This window comes from Physeter macrocephalus, chromosome 4 (assembly GCF_002837175.3).
Source record: "Physeter macrocephalus isolate SW-GA chromosome 4, ASM283717v5, whole genome shotgun sequence".
NCBI classification, from domain to species: domain Eukaryota; kingdom Metazoa; phylum Chordata; class Mammalia; order Artiodactyla; family Physeteridae; genus Physeter; species Physeter macrocephalus.
Genome location: NC_041217.1, coordinates 100037862 through 100050109, shown reverse-complemented (window position 1 = coordinate 100050109; position 12248 = coordinate 100037862). Strand labels below are relative to the sequence as shown.

Here is a 12248-nt window from a genome sequence, read left to right as displayed (position 1 = left end):
AGGCACAGCGGCTATGGCTCACTGGCCCAGCCGCCCCGCGGCATGTGGGATCCTCCCAGACCGGGGCGCGAACCCGGTTCCCCTGCATCGGCAGGCGGACGCGCAACCACTGCGCCACCAGGGAAGCCCCAATAAACTATCTTTTATTCAATTTAACTTTACATTTTCTTTAATTACTAGTATTGAAACAGTTTTGCTTCCTGCTATATTTCATTGTAAGTCTTTCAGCTATGCTATAAGGCTAAATTAAGCTTTTATAGATTTTTTTAGGATAAACCTAATCCCTATTTATTGCTTCTAGGGTAATATTCATCCTTAGTTTTAAAAAAACTGACATGTAAATAAAGTCTTAGAAAATAACTCACTTATAAATTGGCAATTCCTGTGTGGTGAATTAAAAAAAAAAAGAACAAAACCAAAAGATGGACTCTCCTATTTTTACAGAATTTCTTTTGTTAGTTCAGTAAGGTCAAATTTTGGGGGTGTGAATCTAAATCACATTTCTAGGTTAATACAGAATCAGAGAAATTCAGTGGTACTTCAACTTAATTGCTCTCCCATCATTTTAGTCATATGTTTATTTTTCATTTTTAATAAAATTTCTTTAATTTCTGAAGTTGGAATTCCAATGTTTAAGAGAATAGATCCATGATTTTATGCTAATGGAATGGCATACTGGTTTTTGTTGTTTTGTTTTTTGTTTTGACAGGGTAGGGGGTGGTGTCTGGCAAAATGCCTTTTCCATTAAATAGATCTATAAGGAAAAAAAGTCATTATTGCTAATGAATTCAGGGATTTTACTTACTGGAAGTAGTCAAGTAGTCTGGTACAAAAATGCACATTGCATTATGAACCATAACATCGCAAGGTTTGTAATATAAGAGCTGCTAAATATATTTTGAACATCACAAAGGCTGTGTTTCTTGCCTGGAGCTTGCTCTTTGTTACACTCTGCATCTCATATTCTTATCTTTTTCATGAGGAGTAGTGAATCTCAATAAAATCTATGGATTGTGTTATGTTTAAAGGCTACTCACTGAACCAATATTTTCACAGATAAGATCAATAATATATGTGTAAACCTTTGAAATTTAGATTGGAGAGGAAGCTGCCTAATAAAACTCTGCTACTGAATTTTATACATCTTACCAGCCTTTTAATTTTATATTCAGGTCCCAAAGGACCAAAAGACAAACTGAACACATCTGCAATTATCTGGATTAAACCATGATGGTTTTATGCAAAAACTCTGAATGCATTTAAGGTTTATGTATTGTGAAGGCATCGTGTAATGGTTATTCATTTCATTTCTTTGTTAAGAACCCTTGCCTAATGTTAAATTTTGAATTACAAGTTTTATGTTTATACCTATTTAGTTGGACCATTAGTTCAAGATGCAGACTAAGGAAGAACTATAGTTGTAAAGTATGCTTCATCCAAAGATTTTTTTTTAATAGAGTTGGTTATCTAATGCTATATTTGTAAGGCCATCAGTTATCAAACCATGTAAGTGCTAAATTCCTTTTGAAGATTTCAAGAGGTATTTTAATTGAGTTTTCAAAATTGCTTTTGGATCATCTTCACAATTCTTTAGTGCTTTATTTCCATTAACAAAATAGTAATTAAAATTAAATTTTAAAGGAAATAACCACAGTAGGTCATACTTCTATTAACTTGAGGTAGATAATGAACCTGTCCTATATAAAGACTGAGCTAAATCTGCTGAGAGGCTGGGGATAGTGTATTTTAATTAAGGAAATCCTTATTTGCATCTAACAAACAGCATTGCTACTTATAAATTTAAGATCTTAGTGATGCATATTAGTACATTACCTCAACAAATCTAATAGAGATTTAATACTTGTGTTTTAAGGAGCAATTTGTCATAAATTAAGAGCATTTGCATAGTAAATTTCAAGGATGTTATTCTTTGCAGAGTTTTTTATAATTAAGGAACACATCAAACATCAAAATTGTATAATTTTTGTAGTACTAGGAAAGCTTGCTTTGTTATTAAACTGAGCCTCATTTTCAGCTGCACATAACCCTATGGAAAAGTCCATCTTTAATAAAGACATAATGAATGTACTGTCACTAAGATTTCTTTTTCCTCTTAAATCTTGAGCAAGGCTTATGAGTTTAAAGAAGGTTTTAGCATGCAAAATGCAACTCCGAAGTCATCTATTCACTTGGATGGAGAGTATTTAATCATTTAAAAAGTAGACCAAAGAGCTAACTCCAGCCACACTGCTAAATACTTATAAGCTGCCTCATATATAAATTAAGTGTTCTCTAACTGGTGGTGTGGGTAGAATCTTTCTTTAGTCAGTTAAGTGTTTATAGTATTAATATCTACTTTAGTTATTTAGAGTAAAGAAATTAAAAAGCTCATTTTAATTAAGAATGACAACTTAATTCTCAAGCTTCTTTTTATTTTGATCGTACTACAAGATAATTTTAGCATATGTATTTTATTGATCCAGAGAGAGTATTTTTATGAAATATAGCTTAGGATAAGGCTCAGCAAGCCCAGTTCACCTGTGGTCATATAGAATTTTGACTTGTGGTCAGAGTGTCACTTAGACATTTTCACCTGGGGGTGACTTAGGATATGAAGAGCTGGGCTCCTCAGAAAAGAATGAATGTATACTTTATTCAGTTTACGTTAGATTGCTGTGTATCCTTATTATCTTCTTCCATAAACTAAGTCCCCTTGCTTTTTCCAACCAAGAGGAAAGAATCAAGAGAGTGATCACCAGCAGTATCTACAGAGTTCATGGGTTCCTCTAGCTTGTAGTAATTTTAAAGTTTCCCCTTGGCAGGGAATGCAAGTGTTTATTCAACATTCATTCAATGAATATCATGTTTCAAAGGACTAATTCAGGTTATATGGGTGTGGGCACTGAACAACTCATGATTTTTAACTCAGCATTGCATCAGTTCTAATAAAAACTATAAAATACTTGGGTACTTAGTTTTATCATATTGGAGCCCGTATGGAAGGTGGCATTTCAAGCTATTCTCAAAATTTAGATATTTCTATACTATCAATATTTTTTATTATTATTATATAATCGGCTAAAAGAGTTAAATAGTTATAATGTGTTAAAACGAGTTGTATCTAAGAAATAATAGCAATGAAAGAGGATGTTTGAATTGTTCTTTTATTAGAAGGGCAGGTTAAAGCTATAGAAATAGCAGGCATCTGTTGTGGGTTCAAATCTCAAAATTGTAATTACTGCCTGGGTGATCTGGGTTGCAAGGTTAAGTATGAGGTCCCTATTTCCTCAATGTTAAAAGAATAGATTAACTTGAAAGCTTTAGTGATTTTATAGACAAAATTTATGACAACTATTCCCTCTTATTCTGTTTTCACTACCACTTGCTCATCTGTGTGGGATGGAACACAGAGTTATACCACAGGGATTTAGGGAGGACTTGCCAAATTGTCCATTATATCAAAGAATTTACAACCTAATGTCTTGGATGAGAACTACTTTCAGGCTCTTTTGTTGTTGTTAGGTTGCAATGTATTAGATGCTCAATAAAACCTGGTGTTTGGAAGCTGGTCAACTAACTTGCTGAACTGTGGATATGCAATGTCCAAATATCCATTGCATTATGGCCAAAAGAACTCAAAATAACAGCCAACTTTATTCAGCACTTTATGTGTGCCAGGCACCAAGCACTTCACATGTATTAACGCATTTAATTATCACTATAACCTTACAATATTGGCATTATTGCCACTTCCATTTTATTTAGAAGAAAACCAAGGCACAAAGAAGGTAAGAAAATTGCCCGTGCAAGAAAGGTATAGAACAGGGAAGCTAATCTAAGCCATCGATGCCATGGCCTACACTGTTAACTTCTTTGCTATTCTGCCACTTATATTTTGTGGCCTGTCTAAGGAGAATTGGTACAAGGATATGTATGGGACTAACATCTTTTCTTCAATGATTAAGTTTTAGGTTTGAGGCGGTGCTAGTGGAGGGCACACAAGGGAAAGGGTCTGAGAGAAGAGCGGCAGCACAGAGCGTAGTCATGTCCCAGAGGCTTTGGAGTCAGACATGATTTTTCGCGTTGGCTCAGCGACTCCCTGGCGTGACCTCAGGTGAGCTGCTGAAGCGCTTTGAATTTCCTGCTCAGTAAAGTGGTGATGCTAATGTCTACATAATGGGATTGTTGTTTCATGCCACCCACAAAGCAGATGCCTGTTCCAGAGCATGGGCTTTCCACACTGTAGTTATTATTACAATTTTCCCACTTATTTCAGCTTAGAGAAGTATGGTATCTCAGCAGAACTCTTCTGCCCAAAGTGCTCCCACTCAGAAGGTAAGCTCTGCTCCATTTTTGTTAATCTTGGTGGCCTACAATGTCCCTAGTCTCTATGATATGGGTTTTTTTTTTTTTTTTTTTCGGTACGCGGGCCTCTCACTGTTGTGGCCTCTCCCGTTGCAGAGCACAGGCTCCGGGCGCGCAGGCTCAGCAGCCATGGCTCACGGGCCCAGCCGCTCCGCGGCACGTGGGATCTTCCCGGACCGGGGCACGAACCCGTGTCCCCTGCATCGGCAGGCGGACTCTCAACCACTGCGCCACCAGGGAAGCCCTATGATATGGGTTTTACAATTGTGTTTTCAAATAAATATCGCTTTCTCTGCAGGTGTATCCGTTTTCCCACGTGAGAGGGTAATAAGCATCTGCATGACATTGGAGGCTCGCTGCAAAAATAAAAATATTTTTGTAAGGCACTTATTTGTAGTTAATCTCTATGATAACACTTTGTGGGAATTAGTGGTGGTTAAATTGGTTTTGGAAAAACAGTCCTAACATAGTATGTTTTCATTTGGAAAGAGGAGAGGGAGTTTCATTTTTTCATTTCAGCAAATACTTACGGAGTACTTACTATGTGCCAGGTACTGTACCTAGGTAGAGGGAATAGATTTCATTTTAAGTGATCACTGAGTGATTGATGGAGGCCGTTTGTAACGCTGTGTCAAGATGGATTGTGATCTTGAGCTGGCAGAAAAGATTGCCAGGGATTGAGAGAGGGGGATGACAAAATTGGAACGTGTATGTGCTGCTTAGGACGTAACTACAACAACACAAGCAAAATCTGCACTTGAGTCGCTGCGTTAGACAATCCCTGTATTTTTTAAGTGTTTTGAATATGTTGACTCTTTTGGACTTTATTATATATGCATATAATAATGTATTAGACATATATGATCATTTGGTATATTTTATCTCACCCATAACATCATTCTATACCATCTTGGTATAACTTCAAAGAGAAGTTATTAATTATCTTCAGATATACAACAAAGACATAGTCCCTTCCCTTTAGGAATTTACAGTTTAAAATAGATACTACTAAGACCAAAACACCCTATAAATATCAAACGGGTACCTACATTGAATAAAACATTTTGTATTTCCAGAAATGTTACTTACCTACCTTAATCACCATGTGTGCTAGTAATTTTTGCTTGTTTCTGCAAAAACAGAAAGAACTAATGATTCAGTACTAATGGGGAACGAGAAAAGATGTTACAAAATCATAGTTCTTTAAATGAGTTTTCCCCATCCTTCTTATTATTGTTATGCTCTTTATCTATGTTTGCTGCTCTAAAATATTAACCTTTTAAAAAAATTCATTGCACAGTTGGTTGCAGCACTGTGATCTGCCAAATTAGAGCATTCTGAATGTTTATGTCTTTGGGAATCCCCAGCAGGTCTGCCTAAATTCCCTGAAGAGAGAGAAAAATTCAAATCATTGTTTCCCCCTTCCTGCTTTTGTTCACAGAGAGAACGGGACCTGCTCATGAAAAGCAAGAGCACAGAGGTGAGGGATCAGGAAATTGTAGGACAAGGCAGCTGAGTTCTGCTTTGTGGAGCATTATCAGAAGAAGTGAGCCCTACTATCAGTCACCATGAGGTGTCTCGGTGTCTGAGGTGGATTTGTGTGAACTGTCAGTTGAAAGCGTTGACAGTGTTCCATTAGTAATGAGTTATGGGAGTAATTTCATTAATTTCTTTACCTCAGTCAGTAGATGTTAGTGTAAGTTGCTCAACCAAATATCAAAAGAACCATTGCATTTTAACCTTTTAGTCTTTTACTGTGTAACCAGGAACAGCAAAGAAATAAATTAGCGTAACATTCCTCAAAAAAAACCAAAAAAACGATTGAAGATAAGCAGTGGACATAATTTTTCCTGTTTTTAATTTAATAGCAGGTTTATGGTTTTATGCAAAACCATTCACATTACATTTGACCCTCTGGGAGCTGCCTTTTTTTTTTTCTGTGGTATAATTTTGATCTTTAATAATCTGTTGTTAAATCCAGTCTGAGTTTGATTAATGAATTGTGATGAACCAGTGCATTAATTTGCAGGTTTGGTCGAATGCCCTAAAAGGCTACTTTGTTGTGGATGTTATTAATGCTAAACTCTTCAGGAGGAGCCATGGGATGGCAGTGTGCTCCAAATAATGGACGAGCTACTTCTTTGGGAAATCCCAATGATGGAGCTGTAGCTCTAGAAGTGACTATGGAGCCATGTGATTGAAAGCAGAAATCCTGATTTAGCTTTATGTTCCAGAACAGGGGGCTGCAGTCTGCAAGGGGTCTCTGGATGGAATTCAGGGGAGTCTGTGAATTTAGATAGTAAAAAAATTCTGTACTTTCTTTAACCTCTACTGAAATTTACCATTCTGTTCAATTATAAACATAGGCAACAGACCACAGTATTATTAATAGTAGCTGTGACTTTGACATCAATAGAAACCACAGTTATTTTCATAACACATTATAAGGTTGTAAGTACCTCGACATGTCATTTATGCTCCCCACTGCTTCAAAGTTACCAGTCGTTATTACGACAGCCACTCCATCTGGTTATTTACTGTGTTAGTAAAGAAGCACACATATATTACTATATCACAAATTTTAAAATTGATAACTGTATTTTAATATAATTGGTTTCATTTATAATCTTATTTTAGACATGATTCTGAGAAGGGGTCTATGGCCCCCAAACGGTTAAGAAAACCCCCCTTTTTGAGTGACTGTGTCTGTGCTGACATCTTTCCCCCTGGTAAGTCGATATTCCTCAGACTGTTGTCAGGAATAGGTCTAAGATTCAAACATGTTACCCACATGGCCAGATGCTAGCAGTGACTGAGGTGTGCTAACATTATCAGCTTCTCAGTTACTCCCCTGCTTTTCTACCCTAGACTCCTGGAAGCTGTGAACTATTTGTCTTACTCACTGATAATTTCCCAAGCACATATGGTACTGTTTGACACACAGTAGGCACTTAGTAATTGTCTAATGAACAAATGATAGTTCAAAAGGAGATAGTTTTTTGTTTGTTTGTTTTGTTTTTTTGCGGTACGCGGGCCTCTCACTGTTGCGGCCTCCCGTTGCGGAGCACAGGCTCAGCGGCCTGCGCGTCCCTGGCTCATGGGCCCAGCCGCTCCGCGGCATGTGGGATCTTCCCGGACCGGGGCACGAGCCCGTGTCCCCTGCATCGGCAGGCGGACTCTCAACCACTGTGCCACCAGGGAAGCCCAGGAGATAGTTTTTTGTCCCATTTGAATGAATCTGGGCTTTAAAATCTTTTTTTTTTCACATGAAATAAAAGCTGGTATCCACATTCTAAAGAGTTTATTGCATTATAAAAGGTATTTACAAGGCATTAGGAATGTTTATAGGAACTGACATTGACCAGTTTATTGTCCAGCAGCTCAGTTTATCAGGGAACTGTACACTCTTGTAGCTGATTTTTAAAAGGATTGTTATAATTAAACAAAGAGAACTGTTAATCTCCAAAGGCAAATATAGCTGCAGAGAGATAGGAAAATTAGATTATAGAAATAGATTAACATGTGTGTTGGGAGTATGTAGAAGTGTATGGATGTGTTTTGTGTGTGTCTCTGTGTGTAAAGAGACCCAGCCCAGGTGAGAGAGTCTTTAGAGCTGTAAGTTGCCTTGGAGATTATTTTTCAATTTAATTTAACAAGTATTGAAACTGAAGTGCAAAGAGGTTAAATGATCAGTGACCTCCTAATTGCTAAATCCAATAAAGCCTGCCCGGACCTTATCTTACTCGGCCATTCTATTGCATTTTGTGTTGCTCACCTTTTCCTTTTACTCGAAGCCTGTGCATATGCTGTTTCCACCACCCAGAATGCTTTCCTTTTTGCTCCTTTCTATCCCTGCCCCCTACTCTTTCTTATTCCAGAAGAACACATCTTTTAAACCTTCCTGGTCTCCATCTCTCAAGTAGAGCTTCGTTCTAGTTCAGTGCTTATACTTAAAAAAAAAAAAAAAAAAAAAATCCCAACATTCCTAAGTAGCCTTTTTAGACACTTTTAAAACTCTCCCGGCTGTTCCCCGTGCCGACTCCCCATCCTCTGGTGTACTTTTAGCACCATAGATAGACTGTACATCTGTTTATGTATTGCAGCCTTTGGAAGGCAACAAACCATTATAATAGATAAGATATTTTCACCCCAAGAACCAATTTCACCTCCCTGGGGGTAAGATCACCCCTGTTGAGAATGCATGCTCTTGTAGAACTTGAATGTCACCAGACTCTCCCTGTCTTCTGTGGGTTCAAACAAAGTTACAAATGGCACCAACCTCCCATTCTGCGAACAGAAATTCCAGTCTTTTCTATGCAGTTTCTTCCCTCCTCAAACTCCTCAGGCATGTTTACCTGTTTTTATGAAATTAGTCTTTGTCCCCTCTTCCTGTTTCTGCCTGCAGGCAAACTGGGAACACAAACACTACCTTCAAGGATGAACTGTAGAGGAACTGACCACCATTTTGCCCTTGATCTTGATGGTCAAGCCTGACGAAGTGCTCTTGGTGGGTAGTGAATCTCAGAACCCTCTGCTGTTGCTGCCACCACAGCTGTCTGGTGGATGGGGAGGTTGGTGGCCATCGCTGCTCTTGCTGCTGGCTGCAGGTGCCTGTGTTTGCTGGCCTTGGCTGGGATCTCTGGTAGAGTAATTGCTCAGCCAAGTGTGTTTTTTGGTGACATAACTCTTTCAATTCCCATCTTACACAGATATGTTCTCTAGGGTACAGCTAAGATACCAGGTGAATTTGCAACTTCCTGGGTAGTCCAGGTCCCTCTGGCCTCCAAGCTTGGCTCATGCTGTTCCATCTTCCTAAAAGGCTTTTCTCCTTTTCAAGTAGATAACTTGACTCTTGGTTACAATATTACAATATCACTTCTTTCAGGAAGCTTCAGAGTCTATGTGTGATACCCCTCCTGCATACTCCCATGGTGTCCTGGATTCCTAGAGTTATTGTATGCAGACTGTTTATTTGCCTATATATCCCATTATACTCTAAGCTCCTTACAGGTAGAAAACATATAGGGTCTAGCCTAGCACAGTTCCAGTCATCTAGAAGGCACTCCATAAATGCTTATGGAACAGATAAATTTATTCTAGATACCTGCGATATAGTGGTGAACAAAATAAGTCTTTGCCCTCTTGGAGGTTATATTCTAGTGGGTAAACATAGATAATAAACAAGTAAATATGTAAAGTGTATAGTATGTCAATGTTGATAAGAGCTAAGGAGGAAAATTAAGCAGAAAAGGGGATGTAACGCGCCTAACGTGGAACTGATTTTTTTTCCTCTTTGAACTTGCTGTATGTTCAGTCTCTCTTATCCTAGCAGATGACAACTCCATTCTTCTAGTTGTTTGGATCAAAACCCTGGAAGTCATCCTTCCTCTTTCTCTTACACTCCTCATTCAATCTGTTATTGTCTCCACCTGCTAGAATGTAAGTCCCATGAAGGCAGGAATCATTGCCTATTTTGTTTACTAGGCACTAGACCAGTACCTGCTCATATTGACACTGATGCATGTTTGGTGAATTGAACTGAAGAGGAATTGGAAGTTGTTGGTGGAGGGAATTGTAGTGATAATGGTCAGGGACAAAGGTGATTTTTATGCAGAGACCTGAGTGAATGAGCTGTGTGAATCTAGGGGGAGAAACATCCAGGCAGAGGACACAGCAAGTGCAAATGTCATGGGGCAGGAATGTCCTTGGTGTGTTCTGTGAAGAGTAAAGAGGCGGTTAAGACTGGAGTAGAGTGAATCAGGGGTGGGGTGGGGGTGGGTAGGAGATGAAGTAAGGGGATGGTAGTCCAGATCATTCAGAGATGAAGGTCATGGCAATTATTTGGCTTTTATTGTGAATGAAATGAGAAGGCAGTTGGACAATTTTGTGGAGTAGTAACATGATCTGATTCAGCTTGAACAGTTCCCTGTGGTGACTGAATTGACGATAGACTACAGGGAGCGAGGGCAGAAGCAGGAAGACTGATATAAAACTCTGAAATAAGTCAAGAAAGAGATGCTGTTGGTTTACACAAGATTAGCAGCTGGGAGGTAGTGAGAAATGGCCAGATTTTGTATTAATTTTGAATTAAAGCCAACAGGAAATGCTGATGATCAAGATGTGAGGTGTGAGAAAAAGAGGAGCCAGGAATAATTTCTGTTTATTTTTATCTTTTTTTTTTTGCGGTATGTGGGCCTCTCACTCTTGTGGCCTCTCCCATTGCGGAGCATAGGCTCTGGACGCGCAGGCTCAGCGGCCATGGCTCACGGGCCCAGCCGCTCCGCGGCATGTGGGATCTTCCCGGACCGGGGCACGAACCCATGTCCCCTGCATCGGCAGGCGGACTCTCAACCGCTGTGCCACCAGGGAAGCCCTCTGTTTATTTTTTAAGTAAAATTTTTTTACAATATAACAGGCATGTAGAAAAATGCCCAAATCATAAATGTACAGCTTAGTGAATTTTTCACAGAGGGACAAGACTCAAGTAGTCACCTTCTCCAGTAAGACCTAGAACATTACCAGCCCTCAAGAGGCCCCTACTATACTGCTTCTCAGTCATTTCCCCTCATTCTCAGTGTAACCACTGTCATTGAGTTTTCCCACTAAGCACCGCTGACCCTGGATTCACAAGTTTTGATAGGTCATATTTTCATTATTATTTAGTTCGAAATATTTTCTAATTTCCATTTTGATTTCTTCTTTAACCATTTTCCAAATATTTGGTGGATGTTCTAGTTATTTCGTTACTGATTTCTACCTTAATTCCACTGGGGTCAGAGAATACATTAATGGTTTCAATATTTTGAAATTTTGGGGAACTTGGGGACTAGTTTTATGGCCCAGCATATAGTCAGTTTTGGTAAATGTCTTATGTCCCTTTAATACATTAGAGGCAGAATTTTATATATGTCAATTAAGGCAAGTTTATTAATATATCATTTAGTATGATTATTCAGTGAGTAATTGAGAAAAGTTTATTAAAGTATCCTACTATCATCTTGGACTTATCTACTTTTAGTTAGGTCAATTTTTGCTTTACTCAATGAGAGAATATGAATTTAAAATTATCATATCTTTCTGGTAGATTAAATTTTTTTAAATATATTTTTTTAATTTTTGAATTCTATTTTATTTATTTTTTTATACAGCAGGTTATTAGTCATCAATTTTATACACATCAGTGTATACATGTCAATCCCAATCGCCCAATTCATCACACACACCCCACCCCTGCCGCTTTCCGCCCTTGGTGTCCATACGTTTGTTCTCTATATCTGTGTCTCAACTTCTGCCCTGCAAACCGGTTCATCTGTACCATTTTTCTAGGTTCCACATACATGCGTTAATATGCGATATTTGGTTTTCTCTTTCTGACTTACTTCACTCTGTATGACAGTCTCTAGATGCATCCATGTCTCAGCAAATGACCAATTTTGTTCCTTTTTATGGCTAAGTAATATTCCATTGTATATATGTACCACAACTTCTTTATCCATTCGTCCGTCAATGGGCATTTAGGTTGCTTCCATGACCTGGCTATTATAAATAGTGCTGCAATGAACATTGGGGTGCATGTGTCTTTTTTTTTTTTTTTTTTTTTTTTGCGGTACGCGGGCCTCTCACCGTTGTGGCCTCTCCCGATGCAGAGCGCAGGCTCCGGACGCGCAGGCTCAGCGGCCATGGCTCACGGGCCCAGCCACTCCACAGCATGTGGGATCTTCCCGGACTGAGACACGAACCCGTGTCCCCTGCATCGACAGGCGGACTCTCAACCACTGCACCACCAGGGAAGCCCTGTCTTTTTGAATTATGGTTTTCTCTGGGTATATGCCCAGTAGTGGGATTGCTGGGTCATATGGTAATTCTATTTTTACTTCTTTAAG

The 12248-nt window shown here is 38.8% G+C and overlaps 1 protein-coding gene across 12 annotated transcripts in view; it reads left to right on the top strand.

Moving 5' to 3' along the window:
• Positions 1–12248, top strand: part of RWDD3 (RWD domain containing 3) — an 88038-nt gene that overhangs the window by 34686 nt on the left and 41104 nt on the right. The window contains exons 8-11 of one of the 12 annotated variants that reach the window (XR_008617182.1): positions 3966–4114; positions 4277–4335; positions 5807–5845; positions 7003–7171. The exons of 7 other annotated variants lie outside the window; for them this stretch is intronic. The gene's annotated coding sequence lies outside the window, so the exon portion shown is untranslated. Of the gene's footprint in view, positions 1–3965; positions 4115–4276; positions 4336–4663; positions 4692–5806; positions 5866–7002; positions 7172–12248 lie in introns of those variants that run through there. 4 more of the 12 variants (XR_003679554.2, XR_003679562.2, XR_008617184.1 and 1 more) reach the window with 4 other exon arrangements.